This window comes from Dermacentor silvarum, chromosome 1 (genome assembly GCF_013339745.2).
Source record: "Dermacentor silvarum isolate Dsil-2018 chromosome 1, BIME_Dsil_1.4, whole genome shotgun sequence".
Taxonomy (NCBI): domain Eukaryota; kingdom Metazoa; phylum Arthropoda; class Arachnida; order Ixodida; family Ixodidae; genus Dermacentor; species Dermacentor silvarum.
Genome location: NC_051154.1, coordinates 106,231,681 through 106,255,447, shown reverse-complemented (window position 1 = coordinate 106,255,447; position 23,767 = coordinate 106,231,681). Strand labels below are relative to the sequence as shown.

The 23,767-nt window shown below is 46.1% G+C and overlaps 1 protein-coding gene across 4 annotated transcripts in view; it reads right to left on the bottom strand.

Annotated features, from left to right (window-relative positions):
• Positions 1-23,767, bottom strand: part of LOC119434321 (alpha-(1,3)-fucosyltransferase C) — a 50,313-nt gene that overhangs the window by 10,370 nt on the left and 16,176 nt on the right. Inside the window, exon 1 of one of the 4 annotated variants that reach the window (XM_049671842.1) lies at positions 19,796-20,382. The exons of 1 other annotated variant lie outside the window; for it this stretch is intronic. The gene's annotated coding sequence lies outside the window, so the exon portion shown is untranslated. Of the gene's footprint in view, positions 1-6,522; positions 6,616-15,213; positions 15,470-19,795; positions 20,383-23,767 lie in introns of those variants that run through there. 2 more of the 4 variants (XM_049671841.1, XM_037701502.2) reach the window with 2 other exon arrangements.

Below are 23,767 nucleotides of genomic sequence, written 5' to 3'. Positions count from 1 at the left end.
CTGATTGATTTTAACGCCCCAAATCTACAACAGTGCTACGAGGGACTCCGGACTAATTCTGAACTCATCGATTTAAGTGCGCCCTGAAATCTCAGCACACGACCGTTTCTGGATTTCGTCTCGATCGGCATTCGGCCACTGGCCGCCTCAAAGGAACCGCAGATCAACAACAGAACGCAATGAACAGAACACCCACAATATCTCACGAAACGCGTTTTAAAAGCTGCGACGAGGGTGTTCCCGCGGCGCACCATCTGAGTCCAACGAAACATTTATCGAGGAGCAGGCGGGGGAGCATTTTATAGATTTTATCCCGAGGCAAGACATTTTCTTAAATGACTGAATGATGCTTCACTGTACGGCCGATCCCATTTAAGAACAATTTCCTTCATCTCTTATTCGCCGCGTCTACTTGACTATGTTGCGGCACGCGAACTGAAAACAGGTTCTCGCCCATGTGTGCGGCAGCGGACAATGGCGCCCACTCCTCTGCCATTTATGTTCTTACTGCGCTCCAAAACAGCGCCCCTAACCGCTCTTTACCGTCGAGATGTTTATTTGGCTTTCACGCAAGTTCAGGACAAAAATATAGTTTGCAGAAGCAACAAAACAACAAAAGGCTTACCACACTTCGCCATCCGCGTTTTTTTTTTTTTTTCGCACAAACTTCTTTCGCTTGTACGCATTCACACGAGTGGATCATTCTCCTACTTCGTCCCAATCAAATGTTACAATGTTGACATCATATATTCTAAACTTAAATGGTCACGGCATGAGTCTCAGGCTGTAGAAGTTGATTTTGCAAGCTGGCCACATGCCAAGGCAGTCGTATGGCCAAGCGTGCAGCATGTAATGTATATGCGGCTAAAATGAGGCAACCGCTCATTAACGACTGCCCTTGATTACTTCTGTGTGCACGTCGAGGCGACGTTTTGAACCCTTCGCCTTTTCACACATTCTTTGTAACACAGTTAACAGTACACACACGTCATGCGGAGACCCATGTGCGTGTCATGTCTACACGTATGACGCTGCGGAGATATGAGCGCGAAGCGAGGCCAAGCCAAAGCGTACTGGAAAACAGGTGCATATACAGTATATACAAGCACAGACTGAAAGAGAGTTTTGACGGTTTCTGAGCGAGAAAAGACGTGCTCGAACTCGAGACCGCAATGCGGATGCAGCTCGGAGATGCATTATAACGGAGGTGCATGAAGGCAACAGGAAGAAGCATTAATTTTATTTAAAAAATAACTTTAATGCCCTAAATGTTGAGCTAGAAGCATGCGCTGCGTACCGCTCTCTGGTGCGGGCCGTTCCGACCAATTGAAAGGCCGCGCGAGACAGTGTTAGGGTGCCTCGATATCAGCGCTCGAGGCACCCTAGACGATGATGATGATTTAATGGCATCCCCTTGGAAACGGGCCGGGGACAAATAGTCACCTAGCCTGCTTGATTTAATCAGGTATACCATGCATGTTCTTTATCTATAGCATTCTTCTATACCTCTCATTAGTGTTTTTATGACAGTGTCAGAGCCTAGCGCCGCCACGCGATGAAGAAGCACAACACTACGGCCGGGCGACTATTTGCCAGGCGTGGACACGCATGCGCGCACGTGACGTTTTGAGCGTCGAAACGATAGGTCGTAACAGTGGGGACTGCATATACCTGTCTTTGCAAGCGTTAAAGCGCTATGCGCAACAGTGAAAGAGTAGACCCGCTATCTTGTACGCGTTCGAAAAGCCGACGTTCGGTTTCGTCTCACGCGATTGTCCAGGCAACGCCGATGTCGCGGCCTAGGCCAAGCTAGGCCAATCGCGTGAGGCGCAACCGAACGTCGGCTTTTCGAACGCGTGCAAGACCTACCACGGTGCCTCCTTTTACGCGCTTTGAATGAACAGGTGAAAAGGAAGGGAGCCGCTCTGTTTCCTCTCGGTGCACAGCAAACGTGCGCGCGGCTGCGAGGCACAGTTCCAAATGCCATGCATGGTTATTCCTTCCTCGAGCACTTCATGCGTATACGTTGAAAGGATACAGGCAGTCTTTCAACGGCGCCGCTGAACGTCCCTTGGGTCTTATAGTGTTTGGCCCTATATACAGGGTGCTTTTTTTTTTTTTAGCTGCACCAATTTTTTTTTTTAGAATTGCCTGCGACAGACAGCACAATTCTAACCCTTGATCTAATTGACTCAATGAGGCAGCCATTACTTCTACGAGACATCAAAATATTTAATTGAATAATTAGAAAATTTAAGCTAATTAGCTTTTCAATTAAACATTTTACGGCACATATTTTAATCTACGAATTGTGTAGCAAGTGAGTTCGCAAGGCGTATCCACTTGGAAGGAATTCTCTGGACTGCACCAGTTTGGAGATATTGTCCGATGAAATGCATTAATGATCCAGATACTTTCGTGCTTCAGTGCATGCAGCAGCATTTTCTCTAAAAAAGTAACTGGAATGCCAACGCATTTCGTCGGACACTTTGAAAATTATCTCTAAACTGGTGCAGTCCAGAGAATTCGTTCCAAGTGGATACGCCTTGCGAACTCACTTGCTACACAATTCGTAGATTAAAATATGTGCCGTAAAATGTTTAATTAAAAAGCTAATTAGCTGAAATTTGCTAATTCTTCAATACAGTATTTTGATCTCTCGTAGAAGTTATGACCGGCTCATTGAGTAATTTAGATCAAGGGTTAGAATTGTGCTATCTGCCACAGGAAATTTTTAAGAATTTGGGGCAGCTCAAGAAACACCCTCTAAATGCAGGGTGTTCCAACTATCATGCACCAAGATTTTAAAATATGAAAATGCCACGTAGCTGGACAGAACCAAGGTAACGTTGTTTGCCGTCGCTTGGAGATACTCAGATAATTTTTTGCATTCCATCTAATTGCATAATTAGTCTTAATTATTCAATTTCTCAAATATTATAATTAGATGAAAAGTGTCAATGAGAAAATTGTAGAGCAATTTGAAAAGCTCCCGCTACAGATTTCTGTTGCTCAATACGTGCTACATAAAAGTGTTTTTCCGAGTGTGAAAGAAGCCCGCTAAAACACCCAGAGTGCCTCGAGCGACCAGTCGCGCGGCAATTTTGCATGTATGCCCGGGCTTCTTTCACGCCACAGTACTGTACATAACAGAAAGAGAAAAAATAAATAAAAAAGAGGTCACTTTCAGGAGTAAGCTTTTTCTTGGTTGCTATTTGAGCCTTCAAATTTTACGAAAATTTTACATCTGTACTCGTATGTACAACATTGAAAATTGTAAAAGTGGAAATTTGGTTCGCATTAATCATATACGCTTCTCGTAGTACAAATGGCTAACCATGCAGCTTTTGCGACGGATGCGCCTCGTGCCCTGCTATCGCAAGTCACAGCTGTCGATCCCAGTGTTATCTTTTATCGGCCGAAGGGAACAAGTGCTGTATTATACGCAGTATCAGGAAAGAGCGAGATGGAAAGAAAAAAGAAAAGAAACAAGCGCAAACTTTGCTGTCTGCGTGCTTGAATAAGTAAGTGATCAGGGTCAAAAGGGCCGTCAGCGATTTCACAGAAGTCCATACAACTCCCCACTTTTGTGAGTGCGTGTACTGTTCAACCGGAAAGGGATTTCTTTCAGCTGAGCCAACCATTAGCCCCCATGTAATATGCACGACAAACAAACGACGCAGACATAACTTCCGTGCGGTGGGCATACATCCGCGTTCGCAGAGAGATCACGCACAGCACCTCGAACAGAGATAGAAATGAGGAGGACAGGTCATGAGAGCAATCCGTAATGCGCTGCTTTAGTGGGCTTTTCAGTGAGAAACACTGACTATACAGTAAACTTGCAAAACCGCGTTACGAACGGAGCAGAGGCAACGAAACAGGTAAGCACACACGCTCGTAACGCGCTTCTATCCAAACCCAAACCCTCTGTCCCGTTCGTAACGCGCTTTTGCAAGTTTACTACCATCATCATCAACCTATATTTATGTACACTGCAGGACGAAGGCCGCTGCCTGCGATCTCCAATTACCCCTGTCTTGCGCTAGCTGATTCCCAGCTTGCGCCTGCAAATTTCCTAACTTCATCACCCCACCTAGTTTTCTGCCGTCCTCGACAGCGCTTCCCTTCTCTTGGTATCAATTCTGTAACTCTAATGGTCCACCGGTTATCCATCCTACGCATTACATGGCCTGCCCAGCTCCATTTTTTCCGCTTAATGTCAACTAGAATATCGGCTATCACCGTTTGTTCTCTGATCCACACCGCTCTCTTCTTGTCTCTTAACGTTAGGCCTAACATTTTTCGTTCCATCGCTCTTTGTGCGGTCCTTAACGTGTTCTTGAGCTTCTTTGTTAACCTCCAAGTTTCTGCCCCATATGTCAGTACCGGTAGAATGCAATGATTGTACACTTTTCTCTTCAACGACAGTGGCAAGCTCCCAGTCAGGATTTGGCAATGCCTGCCGTATGCACTCCAACCCAATTTTATTCTTCTGTAAATTTCTTTCTCATGATCAGGGTCCTCTGAGTAATTGACCTAGATAAACGTACTCCTTTACAGACTCTAGAGGCTGACTGGTGATCCTGAATTCTTGTTCTATTGCCAGGCTATTTAACATTATCTTTGTCTTCTGCATATTCATCTTGAACCCAATTCTTACACTTTCTCGATTAAGGTCCTCAATCATTTGCTGTAATTCGTCTCCATTGTTGCTGAATCGGACAATGTCATCTGCAAACCGAAGGTTGCTGAGATATTCGCCGTTGATCCTCACTCCTAAGCCTTCCCAGTCTAAGAGCTTGAATACTTCTTCTAAGCATGTAGTGAATAGCATTGGAGAGATTGTGTCTCCTTGCCTGACCCCTTTCTTGATAGGTATCTTTCTACTTTTCTTGTGGAGAACTAAGGTTGCTGTGCAATCCTTGTAGATATTTACGAAGATATTCACGTATGCTTCCATGTACTCGTTGATTTCGCAGTGCCTCTATGACTGTTGGTATCTCTACTGAATCGAATGCTTTTTCATAATCTATGAAAGCCATATATAGAGGTTGATTGTAGTCTGCAGATTTCTCTATTACCTGATTGATGACATTGATATGATCCATCGTAGAATATCCCTTCCTAAGCTTTTCCACTCTTGGTTGGCTGAAGTCAAGTGTTGCCTTGATTCTATTCGAAATTATCGTCGTGAACATTTTATACAATACTGAAAGCAAGCTAAGGGGTCTATAATTCTTCAATTCTTTAACGTCTCCCTTCTTATGGATTAGTATAATGTTGGCGTTCTTCCAGTTTTCTGGTACACGTGAAGCATTGCGTGTAAAGGGCTGCAAGCTTTTCAATCATGATATATCCTCCATCTTTGATTAAACAGACTGTTATTGCATCTTCTCCGGCAGCTTTTCCCCTGGTCATGTCTTTCAAGGGCCTTCTAACTTCATCGCTAGTTATAGAAGGCGCCCCTATATCCTGTTCATGACTACTTCGAATGAGAGTAGCTTGGCTGCTCTGGGCACTGTACAGGTCAGTATAGAATTATTCCGCTGCTTTTACAATGTCATCGAAATTGCTGATGATATTACCCTGCTTATCTTTCAGTGCATACATTTTCCCTTGTCCTATGCCTAGTTTTCTTCTCACTGATTTCATGCTGTGTCCATATTTTACTGCTTCCTCAATTTTTTCCACGTTATAATTTCGGATATCCCTTACTTTCTTCTTGTCGATCAGTTCCGACAGTTCAGCGAATTCTATCTGACCTCTCGAGTTTGACACTTTCATGTTTTGCCGTTTCTTTATTAGGTCCTTTGTTCCTTGGGAGAGCTTACCTACTGGTTGCTTGGTGCCTTACCTCCCACTTCAATTGCTGCTTCTGAGATCAATCTAGTTACGGTTTCATAGTTTACTATATGAATCACAACATCACCTAAGTTACACTCATGACAACGCAATCGCACCGCCCAGCTGCCAGGGGGCCAGAACAGTTCCCAGATCACGCTATATGCCTGTCTTTTTGTAAATGACCGGTGAAACGTCGGCTACAAACATTAAAGGGCAAGGTTGCTCCACGTAAACGCGCTCTAGCGATAATTCAGCCCTCCCGAAATGGCGCCGATGCAGGCGAAATTGAAATTGTCTCCACTCAGAGCGGTAACGCGCGCTTCGCTATATGTTCGGCCGCGACGTATCACCGCTCTGAGTGGTGAGAGTCGGTACATCTATAGACACTCCTGCATTCTACTCCACAACTCAGATACAACGCACGTCCCTTAACGGAGATTCCCAACACTCCACTCAGACCGCAGTAGAGCACACAATACAAGCTCCATCGCAACGAGCACGCCGCGGCCGTGTATTTTTTCACGTTAAGAGTCAAAGACTGCAGTACACATTTAGGAATTTTTGCCTACCATCCGCGATCGCAGAATTCGGACACCAGTCGCAGTATTACAAGCAGCATATAAAAAAAAAAGTATGCCCGTGCTTGAAGTGGACGAAAAATCTACATCAACTTACCCCGGACTTTGATTCCGGAGCCCCGATACACGGCCCGCCGTGGGAGAATCCAGCGATCGCGATAGGAAAGTGGCTGGTCGTGCGGTGATAAGGCGACGCCTGCATACTCGTGTCGTCGTCGTCGCCCCCCCTCGCGTGGTTTTCAGAAGTCCCTCGTCGGCGGCGCTAAGGTAACCGCACCTATAGCTGTCACGCCTTATCAGGAGAGACGGAACGCGAAGAGCCAAAGCGCCAGCTGCCGCTCCAGACGCTATGTAGTGCGCTTGGCAAGTATACACGATTACGACGACGACCATCGGAATAGTAAATGCTGCGTTGCTTCAGTTTTCCACGTCGACTACCACCGGCTGAGCAGCGGCGCACGTTACGGATATTTTGCAACGATATCTGCAAGAGGGGTCAGTCACTTCGCGGCTTTTTGGCCTATGTGAGCTGTTACAGACGAGCGTAACGCAGATCGTCACGCGATACATTGTCAGTATAAAAAAAGATCAAGCCATAAAATCAGAACGCGAGTCCTGCAGGTGGGAACGCCGTTGTCTTGACCTCCCGACCACACCGCCGACGTAACTTGCACATAAATTATGGGGGGGGGGTCTTCATATGAGAATCCCCTTTATAACGACACTGGCGGTATCGTGTCACTTTCGACGCTTGGTACAACTATATTGATCGGATTGCAAAAATACATATACTCGCATAAATAACCAACTACGTTTACGCAAGGCCACGCTCGCCGAAAGATATAGGCAACATGAATGAAAATGAAGAAAAAAAAAAACGTAAAAAAAGGGTAAAAACGCAGGCGGGAAGGAAGATGGCGAGACGATAGCATGTTTCCGTGAACACCCGTGAATGGCGCCGCAAGTAGAGCGAGAGGGCATGCGGCGGTTGTAGACTGATGAGACTCAAGGTGCACCGACGGAAATCCTCCACTGCGTTAGCTGCGTCAGGCACAAACCGCCGGCGAAGGCGCAAGGGTCTAGAGGATGTCCTTCGCCCGCTGCTTCCCGCCCCGGGTGCCGAGGGACAACGGCGGCGCCTCTACGGCTGCCACCCGAGATCTGCTTTAGCTTCGGTTATTCGCTGAACGCACGCGCTTAGCGCGCCTTGAAGCAGAGAAACGTTCGAGCGGGAACGTAAATTTAACGCAACCTGCACAGACAGTCTGCGACGTTTGCAATGGCTTCAGACATTTTATGAGCGCACTGGAGAGACTCGGACTGCCGTATTTAGTGGTTCGCAGCCCAGTTCACCCTCCCGCCACGTTCAGCCCGATTCGGTAAATGCAACGTTACAGGAGAACAGCGCGGAAATCTGACGGAGAAGCTACAGCTGAATATACCGGGTGTTCAAAATTAAGCTTTCCGGAATTTTTAAAGATCGCCTGTGGCAGGTAGCATAATGCTTATTGTTGAGCTGGCTTATTCGAAGAGGCGGACATTAGTAGCACAAGAAATCGAAACACATATTCAACTAATTAACAAAAATCACTAATTAACTTTTTCGTTAATTAATTTATGACACATATTGCAATTTACGAATTGTAGCCGGTGAGCTTGTCAGGCGTATCCACTTGTAATGAATTTCCAGAATGACAACAGTTTGGAGATAGCGCCATCAAACTCGCCGTAAAAATGCACTGTTGTTCGACTTGCTTTACCAAAATGCTGTTTTATACACTGAAGCACAAAAGTAACTGGAACGCCCATGTATTCCGTCCCACACTTTGGGAAATAATATCTCGAAACTGGTGTCATCCTGGAAATTCATTCCAAGTGGATGCGTCTTGCAAACTCACCGGCTTCGTAAATTGCAATGTCTCGTAAAGTAGTTAACTAAGAAGTTCATTAGTCAATTTTTGTTAATTAGTTGAATATGTGTTTCGATTTCTCGTGATACTAATGTCCGCCTCTTCGAATAACCCAGCTCAACCATAAGAATTACGATACCTGCCAAAGGCGATTTAAAAAAATTACGCGAAGCTTAATTTTGAACACCCTGTATATACTTTCGACAAAACGGAAAAACCTCAACAAAACGAAAAGAAAAATGTATAGATACTGTTTCTCATATCACTATATCGCACACTGGCGGTGTTTTTAAAGAACGCCAACCCTTTTTCGCACAAGCCGACAGAACCACAGCTCACACGCTTTCTATCACATGCTACTTCGGCAGCCTCGATATAGATTCTCTGGTAAGCACTGATTTGTTCTATATAGAAGTAATCTTACATTTATCGAAGACGGGTTTGCAGCCGAAAATCACAGCAGTGCTCATCAAGGTGGCCCTGAATTGCGCGGTCGACATTATAAGACGCGCCCTCTAAGCTGGTCGTTTATACATCGAAGAGTTTGCCCGATGTAAATTTTACCACGTGAGATAGGTATCACGCACATAGCGTGAAGCGCTGTCTGTGCTTGGTTTTGGATTCGGCCCCTTCTTCGAAAACTGCACAAGTTTGTCTGCACAACGATGCGAGTTTTTCATGGTGCAGAAAAAAAAAAATCCACTTGCGCCCGCTGACTGACATTCTTAAGGTTGCGCGACATTCCGTGAAAATACGGAAAATACGAATGTGTGTGCCGCTCGTGGTCTTCGTCACATTTCTGCGCTGTTCTCTTGTAACGATGAATAACCAACAAGGCCAACTGGAAACTGTAAAGGTAAGCTTGGTGACGTCTGTCGAAAATGCGATACTATATACATGAAATCCACAAGTGGAATCATCTTTATATAGTGATCCGCACCTCCATGGATTGTACATATACCGTGCTTTATTTGTTGTGTAATAATTGCGCACATTGGTACCGTTCTTTTTGTTTTAATACATGCTGCCCATGAGCAACGTAGCAAATGTGATGTTTGGTCCATGCGGTCATCTTTCTGCAGTACGGGTAAGACGCATTCGATAATGAGAATATTACTCAGCTTCTTTTCGTGATTTTGTGAGAAGCCGCTGCTCATGAGATGAGCGATGCAAGCACGTTCACAGGCAGATCGTCCGACCTGAACTGCGCCACTAAATCTTTTTAAGTATGCGTGACAGGAAAGCGAGTTTCATTAGGAAAGCGGCGCACACTGATCTCCGCGCTCTGAAACTCTCCAAGCTTCTCCACAAAACTTGCCAAGCAACTAGTTAGTTCATTCGGTTCTGGAATATGGTATTATAAGTTGGTTTCATCACACGAAAAGTTGTATTGAAAAAAGATAGAGGCAGCACAAAGGAAAGCAATTATGTTTATTTGCGACAAATATCGACGTCACGATTCGCCTTCTGAGCTAATTGAGAAAGCAGGTCTTCTCAGAATAAAAAAGTGGACGAGGCCTTTGCGTCTCAAGTGTCCGTTTCTCCTTTAAAATAATGAAGTTATCGGCTGTAGCCACCAATTCCTTTCCGACTTTACATGTTAGAACCAGAAACATGAGAACACAATATGACATACACGTAACAGAATTTCGGTTCCACAACGACACACTTGCATGCTCAATTCTTCAAGCAGACAATGAGAGGTTCAAATGCATAACGCGAGTACATTGTTAACAGTAGTTCAACTGACATTTTTATTTTTAACTTAACAAATTCTACTGCCCAACCACCTTAGGGAAAATAGCGGATTGTATATATTGGTTTAGTTGCATGCACTCTAATAGCTGCTTGTGCTAATTTGTTTGCATTAATAACGTTATTTACATGTTTTATTTAAAAGTGCTTGCACCCTGAATTTTTTTCTTTTTTGGGGGTTTCTAGAACAGTTTGCAATATTTTGTACTCTTATTAAAAGAAATTTCTCGTTCATACTTTGTTTTAAACCGCCTGTCATAGTTGTATTTGTGTCCCGATTCTGCTACATACTTGCAGATAATGCTATCAGTTTGTAATAAATAAATAAATAAATAATAAATAAATAATAAATAAATAAATAATAAATAAATAAATAAATTACAGTTACGTTTCCCTGGAATTCGCTGTCGAGGAAGAAAGAAAAAAATCACTCGTCATCCCGGCCCTACGAAAAAGGATGTCCAGCGAAGCTGTGGAAAACCGCCACAACTGCTGAGGGGGGTATTCTTTATAAATAAGAAATCATTATATGGGCCAAGAAAGGAAAAATGCCGCGTTAACATCCGATGGTACCAAAACCAATATGACCAAAGGGTGACGTCACGTTTGACATGATGACTAAACATGATTGCGTCATCATCTCAAACGTCGCGTGATGACATGACGCCAACGTTACGTATTAACGGCATCGTCGAGTCACGATATCGCCTGATGACGTCATGTGATCACGCCATCACCTCAAACGTGACATCACACAATGACGTCATCGTCAAGTGATGATGTCACCTGATGACGTCATGTGATGCCTCTTGGAGAAGCAGCACATTGTGCGCATGCCGCTTTGCACTGTCTTCGGGATCGGCCCACATTTTTGCGTGAGCACTGCGGACGCGGCCACGAAAAATCCCGAACAACTAGAGGCTAACAGCTTCACTGTAAAACGAACACTATCTGTTGAATTTTCCCTACCAACAGAGAGTTGTTGAACGCAACTCTCTGTTGGTAGGGAAAATTTAACTCGGTTATATGCACTGACACGCAAACAGGCATTATTTGGGGGAACACTTGCTTCAGGCCAAGGTGTGCTTAGCGACAATGACGTTCTGCTTCCGAAGACAACGTCGCGAGTTTGATTTCCGAATGCCCGTGTAGATGGAGCGATAAAAAGAAGCTTGCGGACATATCTTTTGCATGGGCGCATTAAAGAAGCGCAGGTGGTCAAAGCTTTCTGCTACGGCCTGTCTTATAGCCCCGCTTTCGACCATGACATCCACCAAATTATTAAGAGCTCGCACCTCATTCTGAACACTGAAAAGGCGTGGTAAGCAACGCTAAATGCTGGCCACACGGGCAGGACGAATAAGGAAATGTTTTCCGCTCAACAATGCGTGAGAAGGGGAAGCAGCGCCTCGGCGGTCTCTGTTTTCGCTTCCCAGATAAGAAGCACGGTGCTCTCTCAACAGCAGCTCACTCTTGCAATAGCGGCTTCGTACCGGCTCCGTTGTTTTTCAGAAGCGCCGGCGTCGATGCTATTTTTATTGTCGGCCTGTGAACAGGCGGCTGCACTTTCTGGCGGTGTTATATTTCATTACTTCGAGCATTGTGGACCCGAATGTACCCTGTTCGCCGACAAGGAAGGTAGCCCTGCTGCTGCCTTGTTCTACGTATACTTTACGATAATGCTATTATACAGAGCTTGCAGCAACGATGTAACAAGGCGCGTGGCGGCACCAATCGAAAGTGAGCCCGTTCTCGGGGAAACGTTGTTTTATATTGATCCGCTCCCCCAGCAGTCATACACCGGGTTTTGTATGACTGCTACTCTTAGAAGTTCGATTCGTGCAGAAACTTTAAAAAGCCCGCGGAAAAGGTTTGCACGTAATGCCAGGACTAAACGCCTTGATGGAGAGCATGACGAGCGAACTGCTACGTCAGGCACTACGGTCGATAGTTTGTAGGGGTGCACGATTCATTTTATTTGAGATATTCAATTGTTTTTCAGATATTCAATTATAATGGAATTAAAAGGTAACTATTTGAGCCTACCTGGTTGTAGATCCGTCGCGGTAGCCGAGTGGCTATGGCGTTGCGCTGCTGAGCTCGAGGTCGCGGGTTCGAGCTATTACGCCTGGGAGGCGCAATAGAATCCCAGCAACAGCCATGTAAATATCTTTAAGCGCGTGTACAAAACAGGGCCAAATATTTTACAGATACAACTCATATCAGCTCGCGGCAGGCAGGTCGTTCAACATCAAGCCCATCAGAGCACTAACGTACAGCTCTTAGAATGCTAATGCAAAAGAACTGCTCCGATCTAATAACAGATGCCCTATAATAGAAGCGCCGTTTCAATTTGTTGGCTAACATCTCGTGGACCTCCTCCCAGCACCCTTCAATCGTGAGCTATTCAAATTTAAACTACTAATTGTAACAGATGCCAGCAAACGTTCACGCTCCTTGAAAAGGTGGCCAAATTTGTAAGGTAATTTAATACATAGCTATGTAGTATTCAGCCCTAACGATACTGTTCGTGTGTTACAATAGCAAAAATAGGTGTAATAAGTCACATATATATCAAACAGATAGAAACGTGTTGAACGGGTAAGAACTGTCTCTATCAGAGAAGTCATAGGTGCACTAAGTGAAGATGACTTGAGCAGCAGTTCTTACCGCCTTTCAATGCCGCTTAAAAGTGCTCCCAGGAGCGAGAGAGAGTGAGAAAGATTTTATTATAAGAGAAAAGCTCAGAGGTCGGACTTCTAAGAGATGTGTGCAGATATTGAAGCCTGCCATGTTTAGGTGATTAAAGCGCAGTTGCAGGACACTCAATGTGGGAAGAAGGTAACCCATGCACATCTCTTCTTCCCTTTGAACACTGTATAGCTCCCGCAAAATTGAAGTGCTCATAGCTGAAAAAATGTAACTGGTTGCATGTAATTGGTTACTGAAAAAGTAATTGAATTACAGTGAGCATTATCGAGTAAACAAAGTAATTGTTAAATTACAAGTTTACCAAAGAATACAAGTAATCCAATACGTGCAATTCTGGTACATTCTTTTTATGTGCATGTAGTTCACGCTTGACTTACATCTGTAGGTACTTACACATTGGTATTTTTTTTTTTACTATGCTTTCCTTTTTTTTCATTTCTTGTGTATATTGCTTCTCAACTTGTTCTCCCTGATCTTTGTTTTACTCACATACCAACAGTATGCTAATGCCTTGATTCTTTTTTATTTTGTTTTTATGCGTACTTGTTCCTTTCAGCCTTTAAACCTTGACAGGAAGTCGCAAATTAATACACTCATTGACAATATTTGTCAAAAATTGTCACCATTACGTGAACCAATATTAAAAAAAAAATTAAACTGCGTGCATCGCTAGCCAAATGTCCTTCGTATTGCAGTCTCCACCGCACAGTACGCTAGCGATGTTACAGCAACTAGCCGGAAGCAGCTTCTTGCGAGGTTCCGGAAGCGACACGGCAGCATGCAGCTATATGCTCTACCCGCCGCGGTGGCTCAGTTAGCTAAGGCGTTGCGCTGCTGAGCACGAGGTCGCCGGATCGAATCCCGGCCGCATTTCGATGGAGGCGAAATGCAAAAAACGCCCGTGTGCTGGCGTTGTGGTGCACGTTAAAGAACCCCAGGTGGTCAAAATTAATCCGGAGCCCTTCACTACGGCGTGCCTCATAATCAGAACTGGTTTTAGGACGTAAAACCCCAGAAAGAAGAAGCAGCAGCTATATGCGTTAACTTGGACGTAACTTGGATAACTAACTCGGATGCTTGGACCAGTCTCTTTCATGCCTTGAAAAGCGAGTGTTCACAGCAACGTAAAATCTTAGAGGCGCATACATGAATTGAATTGTGGGTGTTACGTGCGAAAACCACGATCTGATTGTAAGGCAAGCCCATAGTGGGGGATTTCCGGATTCACTTTCACTAGGGGGTTCTTTATGTGCACCCAATGCACAGTACACGAGCATTTTTGAATTCTGCTGCCATCGGAATGCGGCCGCCGTGGCCGGGATCGAAGCCGTGACTTTGAAAGGCGACCACAATGTTCGCTTCTTTGTTGCTTTTTCATACACCTCGCACTAATATGACACCATTTTCTTTCTTCACATAAACACAGGGAGTAGAAGAATTTTCACTTCCTGTGGTTACGAAACTGTACCACTTAAACACCTCAGCTTGGCAGCGAATTCCGCGGCTACTTCATGCACTGTGGTCTTAACTATGCAGTTGACCGTCGGCAGTGCAGGGTCCGCAAACCTGTGTCCAAGCAGCACACTCTAGTCCAATCAAGTAATCCATCAACGTTACCTGGGCCGCCTGTGCCCAGTCTGCATGCAACCGGCATGTTGACGGCGCGCGCTAATTGGCGGCAGCAACAGGGCGCGCCTGCAGACCACACTACCGCAGTCGTGCTACCTTGCAACCCCTCCCAGCAGTGTGGTGTGGAAGTTGCCCACAGCAGCGATTGTGACAAGAGCTGGCGACATCTCGAGTAGCTTCCACACGTACCGCTGCAGGCTCCACTTATTACTACATAAAGAGCCGCGTTTGCGGCCCCGGACGGAATGATACGCCGCCACTGATTGCGGTTCAGGCCGAAGCGCTTCAGAAAACGATTTGCCCTGAACAGCAGTTCGCACGAGAAATCAAAAAAGCCTGTCACGCGACTCCAACGCTCGATTACGTCAGACGACGGCAGGCATGCTCTACAGAAGAGATCAAATACACATCAGATCCCGATGTATGATCGCGCTGCTCACATTGGAAGACCTGCTTTGTTCTCAAACGTCGATCATTAGTACAGAATACCGTATACTGTGACAGGTCATGTTCGAATACGCAGGCCCACCTATATCTCGGACATGTGCGACACTTAGCGGATTAATCAGTTTGCTGTCTTTCATTTACGAGCTTTGTCTGGTACGCGTGCAAACTATCGAGAATCGTTCAATCTTTCATGCGCGGCTGCAGGGTGCGACGCTAAGAGTGCACCAGCGCAGCGAACAGGCGCTCCCAAAAATATATGTGCGTTCCGGGTCGCTTGATACGGGTGCGCGCAGCCTGGCAGTCCGTTAACCTGGCCGAAAAAAAGCCGCACTTACCCGTCAGCCCGCAGAGGAAGCCAGCGGCCCGCCGAGTTCATCAAATGCCAGCACGGGCCGCTCGGCGCGTCCAGTGGGTCGGTGTGTCGGCACACTTTTCGTGGCGTTGAAAATACAGGGGAGACACTCATAACCTGCCCCGCGAGTCCAGACTCAAAATCGGACGATGGGCAACAGCCTCTCGAATCTGCGCGCAACAGCACCGCATCGCCGCACTAGCGCTGCCGAACTGTCCCAAGAAAAAGTTTGCCCCCTAGCGAGGGCCATGAGCCGCGAGCGGCCCATCCTCCTTTCCCACCTTTGCGCCCTCACGTGGTGCATGTCAACAGCGGCACCGTGGGGAAAGAACGCGCCGCCAGACCGTCCAAGTGGCTCTGTAACGTGGCGGTCCTACGATAGATGGCGCACAGTGAAATCGCGGTACTAGGGTGCCTCGATTCCCAGCGCCGCCGTCCAGGGTGGAGACAACCCCGCTGGCGCCGCCATATTGTGTCACACGAGCTGAGACTCAGCTACGCTTGCGTTCATAAAGTGTTACTCGCGGCGCGCTTCCAAGTGCTTTGCCTTGATGAGGATTTTTTTATCGGTGTCCCATCTGCATATCTTTATAACCAATAGCCGTTAACTCGTCGAAGGTCGAAGACGTAAATGTATGGCGCCGGGAACATGCCCCAAGTTGCCTAATTCAATCACATTTAATATGCCGTGTGTATGTTTAAAATACGCACTATTTTTTTTTTTTTTTGCGCTTTGATGCTTGGTATATAAGGTTTGCGACCCCCTGTGTGTGGAAGTTTTTCTTTTTCGCTGTTGTATTTTGGTTTACACGTCACGCCTCCTTTACCGTAGCCAGCCACTCGCGCACGGCGGTTAGTTTCCCTTGCGTTGCGCGTGCTCTTCGCGTTCGTTGCAATTATTTGACGATATCTACGCGCAATTTTTGCTTTTTTTTCCCCACAAAACTGTGTGCTGACAGGATTAAGCTGGTGTAAAAATAACTGTGATGTGAAAATAAGGTTTAGTTAGTGCTGTAGAGAAAAATGTAACGTAACTTGTCTGTGTCAATCTTGCGTAGTACACACAAGAAATCAAACGATGCACAAAATACATTTACTTATAATGTCTAGTACAATCAATCATGAAAGAGATATGTACATGAAAAATTATATGTACTGTGTGGCGCCTGAAGGTTATGTTGAAAGACGAGATAAGAAAAATTCGCAAGGTAGGCTCGACAACAATTCGGCATAGAGAGAGTTTTTTTTTTATTTATTCATTACATGGGGGTTTCAAGTGAGTACATCAACCTTATTACACACAATATAAATCGAAAACAAGAATGCAAACAAGAAAACGCAACCGCGGGTAATATTAATCAAGATATCCAGCCAGAATACATAGATCAGCTACCATCGAATACGTCGCATCAGCCAAACACATCGATGGCGAGTACAGAACATTTCATAAATAACCATTAGAACACTGATAACTACATTGAAAAAATAAACAACACTGCATACATATCACGTACAAAAACCGTAAATGAAACTAAGACAGTCAAATACAGATTAGCAATGTTTTTCACTTCGAAAATATAGTCCATGATGATGTAGGGCTGTTGACTTTAACAGACGGCGCCCATCCTGTCGATTTCCCTCGTACTGGTCCTCTTCAAAGTGTTTCTAAGTACAGGTAAAACAACAAAAGTGATTATTGATATGAAACGTTGCCTTGTAAATACAAAGAACCCATTACAGTGCTTAAAAATAAATTTTAGCAGAAGCAATGCTGTATTACCTCGCTTCACACGTTTCGAAGAAATGCACAGGCTACAACAGACACCATGCCAGAAAGCGCCGAAACATTTTGGTCTTATGATGCCCCTTAACTCTACTACACCTGGGCATACCGTGCACAGGCATTTAAAGACCGTCACAGTACCCACTACGATCGGGAGTGAGCACGAATGACCATCGGCTTACGATCACCACGCTACAAATATGTACAAGTCTAAAAAATCAGCTATGTAACGTAACACCCTGAGGTCCGCAAGATATCTCCTGAGAAATCAGAGAAAATCACAATGTTTCGCTTACCACGTACAAAACAGCCGCTCTCCCCAGACGAAGCACTGCGTTCTTTAGTCCCAAATAACCAGTACCGAAAAAAAAAAAGAAACAAGAGACACACACGATGTGTGCTTCCCGTGAAAAAGGAAAATAGGTGGCTTACATGACGATTCGTAGCTAATGTAAGACTATTTCGCGGCTAAGCATCTTCGTCAGTCCTTAAAATAAGGGTACAGACTGCGCCCATCAAAACGAAAAAAGCCTATGCGACGCGCGCTCGCAAACCATACGCTACTCAGACAGCATCGGTGCAGTGCTTACTTAGTTCGTGAGCGAACGTAGGTACGTGAGCGAGGATCAGAGAATACTTTCTTATTTAAATGAAAAACACGGTGCGGTAGTCTAAACATTCTTGACACTTACCTCGCAAATGCAGGAGTTATCCGTTGCCTTCCAGTGATCGCGCTTTACTTGGGCTTCCCATCTCTTCCGTTGCTCTGGGTCCCGGGGGAAGCGAAAACAACGCAGTCCTTTACGCGTCGATCCGGCGCACTTGGGAACACAACAGCCCGTCATGTCGACACGATGCACTTGATAGCTTGTCAGTCATGCGGCTGAACACTGTCTAGCAAGTAGAAGCGTCCGCGAAGCATCCGCGCGCACTGTGCCTCGAACTCAGCACCGGCACCAAGCAATCGCAACGGCTCGCTGTGACACAATATGGCGTCGCAGCGAGAAAGCGGCGGCGCGGGGGCGGTCAAAGGTTGGCACCACCCTGAACGGCGGCGCTGGCATCGAGGCACCCTATCGCGGTACCGAGTCGCCGCGCGCTGTATTCGAAATGGCGAACACCAGTCAGCACATGCTGTTTATCATGTTTCTGATCACGCACAGACTTCACAGACTTATTCTTAAAAAAAAAAAAGGTACATAAAACGAATGCATTTTCTACAAATCAAGCTGACCAAGGATCAGCTGCATAATTCTGCATGTAAAATAAACATTTGCAGGCAGAAGTGCGCTTTCATGCGTGTCTTTGTTTGAGCACTAAGAAAATATTAAAAACAACGATAAACCGTGACAGAAAATTTGAGCACAAATATAAAGTAGTTCGTATTAACAAGCACATGGAGGAGGCACGAAGTTAACGTTTCTTTTTCTTTTTTCTTCCTCTTTCCGGCTCATTAATACCTCCGTGGTGGATCAGTGGTTGTGGCGTTTTGCGGATGAATGAGCGATGAGCACGAGGTGACGGGTTCGAATACTAGCCGCGGCGGCCGCACTCAGATGGGGGCAGAATGCAAGAAAGAAAGAAAGAAAGAAAGAAAGAAAGAAGAAAGAAAGAAAGAAAGAAAGAAAGAAAGAAAGAAAAGCGCTCGTGCATCGAGCTTTCGGTGCACGTTATATAACCACGGGGGATAAAAATTAATCCGGAGCATTTCACTACAGCATCCCTCATGGTAAGTGTGTTGATTTGGGACGTCAAACCCGTTGAACACCATGAATCAATGCAGCCCAGAAAAAGAGGTAAAGAAAGCCAACTTTAAGCGTACCCACTCGGAAAGAACTCTGTCTAACAAAATTATTACATACTAGTATCGATGGCAAAATTCTTAACAGCCTATACAACTACCTGGAGTAATGCATGTACGGTACTTAATGCGTCGTCCAAGAAAATCAGGTCAACCGTTTCGCGGTATCGGATGGCTGCAGACCACTGACGAATGGAACTGAAGAAGCGGCAGTTTTGTAGTTTCATGTACGAAGGCCAGGTGGCGATACCTTTCAGGCCTCTCACCAGGGCGCGGAGCTGCACGTGCGCCACCTGAACGCATGGCATGTAGACGGTGGCAGGAGTGGCCAGCGAACACTAACGTGCCTGCCAGCAGCCATTCTCTGTCTGTCAGCAAACCTGTCTCATATGAAAGATCAACTTAAGGAACTGCACCAAGCTTACGCACTAAAAAATAAATAAATTGTGGGGTTTTACGTGCCAAAACCACGATCTGATTATGAAGCTTACGCACTGTAACGCCTCCTCTGCTATGCCAATTACGAACGTTGATGAGGTAAAATCAACCTTGGAAAAATCACAGCGGCGAGTCAAACGAATATGCGTCTAAGGCATCGGATGACGCCGAAATCAAAGTTTTGCGCTCTGAATTCCATTCCTAGTCGGCTTTCCGATTTTAGTGTGACCTTTAAAGTCACGCAGTTGCTTTCCTCCGTATGCGTCATGCAGACACTCGAGCGCGCGCTGCCCAGGGCGGCGAGCGGCGGATGCGTTTGCTAGCAGACGACAGTTGTCCGCACTCTAGCCAGTCTTGCGGACAGAATTCCCATCTCTCCCTTCTAACGGGGTTCCGCCTCTCCGCTACTAAATTTGCGCGTGGGATGCGCAAACATCAATAAGAATGGCGATTGGGGCTGTCGCAACCGAACCATGCAGTACCGAATGCCCGTAGCTAGTATCTGCAAGCAACAAAATGAAACCGTGTCGCAGTGAGACTTACATTTCAAGGCAGGTGGGTTGCAGAGGTGTCCTGAGAGCAGCAGCGGTCATGCGTCGCTGCCGTGGACGCGCATCTCAGAAAATTTTCGTAGGGCGTGTACGGGCTGCGGGGACTGGTAGCAGGCTGACGCTCTTTACTCGGGGTGCTGCATGTCGCACCGTCAGTTCGAGGCGATACGCTCGTGCCCAGTCGTGGGCACGCGGCTCTTCTCCGGAGCGGGAGAGAAAACAGGAGCTCGACGGCACTCCAGAGGACGCGGTGGACTGCTCGCACTGCCTTGTCTCGTGGTCAACATAGTCACGTGGTGGGCCCGCGCGGCGGCCCTAAAAATGAGCGGACCTTCTATCGATGGGAGGAGAACGCGCGGACGCCCCCTGTACGCCCGCTCCGACGCACGTTCTTTTGATGCGTGACAGCGGCAAGCCACCCGCGCAGCTGCCTCCTTGATTGCCGCCTCCACCGAAAGTGTCGCTTCGTAAAGCTGAGTAGTTCCTGTTGCGCCCCGCGCCAACTGCTGCCGATGTGGCAGGCGCCGAGCTCCTGAAATGAAAGCCGCCCGAGAACGCCGCGACTGCGCATCTGCTGGGACGAAGTGTTTGTGGAAGGGATTCGGCATACGCGAAGACTGAATCCACCAAGCTCGAAAAGTAAGGAAAGGCAAGGACGAGAGATGACAACTTCGTGCTTTGCGGAATTCCTCATCGATTTCTACTCTCGTGGCAGGCGACAATAGTTACGGACGGCATCTCTGAGTTCAGCGGCGCAGGAGTTCGGGAGGGCATATTTTCATGAATATGCCACTGTCCCCATTTTGCTTACAAAAATGTATTTGTACTGTCTGTCAAAAACTGTCCGTCAAAGCCAACAGTGACAATGGATTTTATTTCTCACGTGGCTTGACAGAGCCTCTGATGAAGCTCCTGATATGTAGTACAATGTAAATTTCGTTTTCGTGGTGATATAATTAATTCATTAATTGTCGTAATTTTTGTTTTTCTTTAATAAATGATGAGAATCCTGCCACCGGCTATCCCAAACATAAAAAAATGACTAAACCCCAGTGAATTCGAAATGTCACGAAGAAAATATATATATTGTAAAGGGGTGTGCTGAACAATTCAGAGGGTAGCGTCTGTTCGTGACCGAGCAGGTAGGTGACGCAGAGCAGGAACAGCTGGTTGCCCGAACGGCTCACATTCGTGCTAAGCACTGGCGATCCGGCTGGCCCACTGGTTGCACTGGAGGCATTGAACAGCCGATCTGGCTGGCCTTGGCCTTGTACTTGTGTTCTTCTTCTTCATTACAATATATATATATATATATATATATATATATATATATATATATATATATAGATATCAGAGCAACAACTAAGCCGTAGCGCGCTATGCTATATGCATAGTCAGAACGCGATATATCGACATCCCGTAATCGTCAGCGCACATCATCGGAACATCTGTTCAGTACACGAACAAAATAATAAAAAAAATTACGTATACACAGCGCAGAACAAATCCCATCACTATAAAGATACTGCACGTAAGGCATGCATCGACAAGGAAGTTCACCAAAGACAGAAAATATTCGTTTTCAAAATTAATAATTTAAAAGAGAGAGAGAAGATTGGTGCAAGTTCACTTGAGCATGCACGCACGAAGTCAAATTCTGAACACATTCAAGAATCAAGATAGATTGTCCTTAAAAGAGGCTGTATGGGGTCACTATCTACAAGAAAGCCACGAAGTATTCTAACAGCGTGTCCTTGTTAGTCAGCGCACTGTTAGTCAGGGCAGTGCACTACTGCCCCGACCTTGGCCACGGATAAAAGTTGGTTCAAGCGGCTGTGCAAGGTCTCTCGCTGCCGCTTGTATTGCGGCCACTTGAGTATATAGGTGCTCTACAGACGCATCCGGCGTGTTACTGTGGATTCAAGCTGCGGACCACCTCCTCTTGATTCTATGTAGTAAGCAAGGCGTGTAGGCCACCGCCAGGCGTAGACGATATATCAGCCTATCAAAGGCGTGATCAATGCCTTGAAACTCGCGTGTTTTGAAGTGCAAAAGGGTGTCAGTCTTACAAAAAGCGAAAAATTACGATCACTTGCCAAGTCAAAATTACAGACGTTACGCAACCCTTACGGGTTCCTTGTACACAATACAGGGGACATAGTGTCGTAGCCAGTGTATATGCGTAGCACGTGACGAAGAAAACGAAGGTAAACCTGGAGCATGGTACCATCCGTGCAGGCGACAGTTGTGGTCATTCCTGAGTAGCATAAATGACTTTGCCTAGCCCTCGAACCGCGTCGCTTGACTAAGTTTGTGTCGCGGTATAGATAAGAAATGCTTGTCATTTGCTATGTAATATTCAACAGGGGCCAAGGTGTCCAAATTACGCGTCGTGGTTCCCAATCTGTTAGCCACCTTCTTTCCTTCAATGCCGACGTGGTACAGAATCCACGGACAACGGACTTGATGTCAAGCCAAAGATGCAATCTGTACTATTTTTGAGATTCCATGAAGTAGTAAACAACTATCATCGTTATAGGGCTATGGAGTTTGCGTCTGCGCAGTCCTCTTCGGGTCATAGTAGGCTACCCATAAACACTTTCTGATATGAACTTCGCCGCTTGGAATAACTGAAGAGTGCGTCTGGTGAGACAATCGGTAAATTTTGCTCGCACCTTCTTTAGAGACGTGAAACGCATCCGTCCAACTTTCACTTGTTCTTGAACCGTGTGTGAAAACAAACGTAAAGCAATATTGCTGACGACTCATTTGAAGAAGTGTTATGCATTTCGCTTCCAGGGGATGAGTAGATGATTGTTGTGAATGCCCGGAAAGGTGAAAGTTACAGAAGGCTCGGGAAAGTCTCCAAGGAGGGTGTTGGGAAACAGGGCGCAGAGGATGACGAAACTGGGGCAGATTTATCTGATGCGCTCGCACTGCAACATCGCAGACCCGTAGCTTGTTTTGAAGCGGGTGATCCTCGTGTCGAGCCGATAGATTGAGAACTTGACGGTATATAGGCCTACTTGAATACGGATAGAATGTACTGTAGATTCCCTTGTTTCCGTTAAATCAAAAGTATTTCGTGCTACACTCTACCTGCCCGTGCTAAGTGCATTCCGTTCATACTAAAATGTGAGCTTTAACGTGCCAAAACTGCACTATGGATTATGAGGGACGCCGTGGTGGAGGGCTCCGGATTGATGCTGACGACCCGGGGTTCTTAAACGTAAAGCTGAACTCACACGAACCTCTTGTCTCGGAGTGCCATCGGAGAAGACCACGGCAGACGCTATACACGAGTGTTCTTGCATTTCGCTCCATCGAAATATAGTCGGCGCGGTCGGGAATCGAACCCGCTACCTCGCGTTCAGCAGCAGAGGGCATCGCGGCGTGTATTACATATTCGTATATACTAACCTTGTGCTGGTATTGCTCTTTTATACCTCACCTCACGCACCGCGCCACGTGAGAGACACGGCGAGCGGCGACAGCTACGTCTGTCATTGATCATGTTGTGTTTGGATATGTATACAAGGCGACATGATCAGGTGATGCGCTTGGAAGCGTATATGCTTCCAAGCACAAAATCACAGATGAGGACTTCCATGGAGTATTTACTCGCCAAGTGTACGCGAGCCTGAAGCGCCGCAGTGACAGTTTCGTTGACGTACGGCCTGCAATTACTACGCTATCGGATGTTCCGATGGTTATACGTATGTACGAGCGTAGGACGGGGCGATACAACATATGTCAATCACCCTGCAGCCTTAGTTTGCAGGTGCTTCCTGCTTCTTAGAATTTTATTGCGTCCACTGAGTTGGGCTCTGTTTTTTTTTTTTTATTGATATGATATAAGGAGATGTTGAGGCACAAATAAGGCACCGGCTACTCCTTAGCTCTTGAATGGGTCTAACCCACAACATACAGGGTTCAACATACAAGAATACATGTCAAATAACCT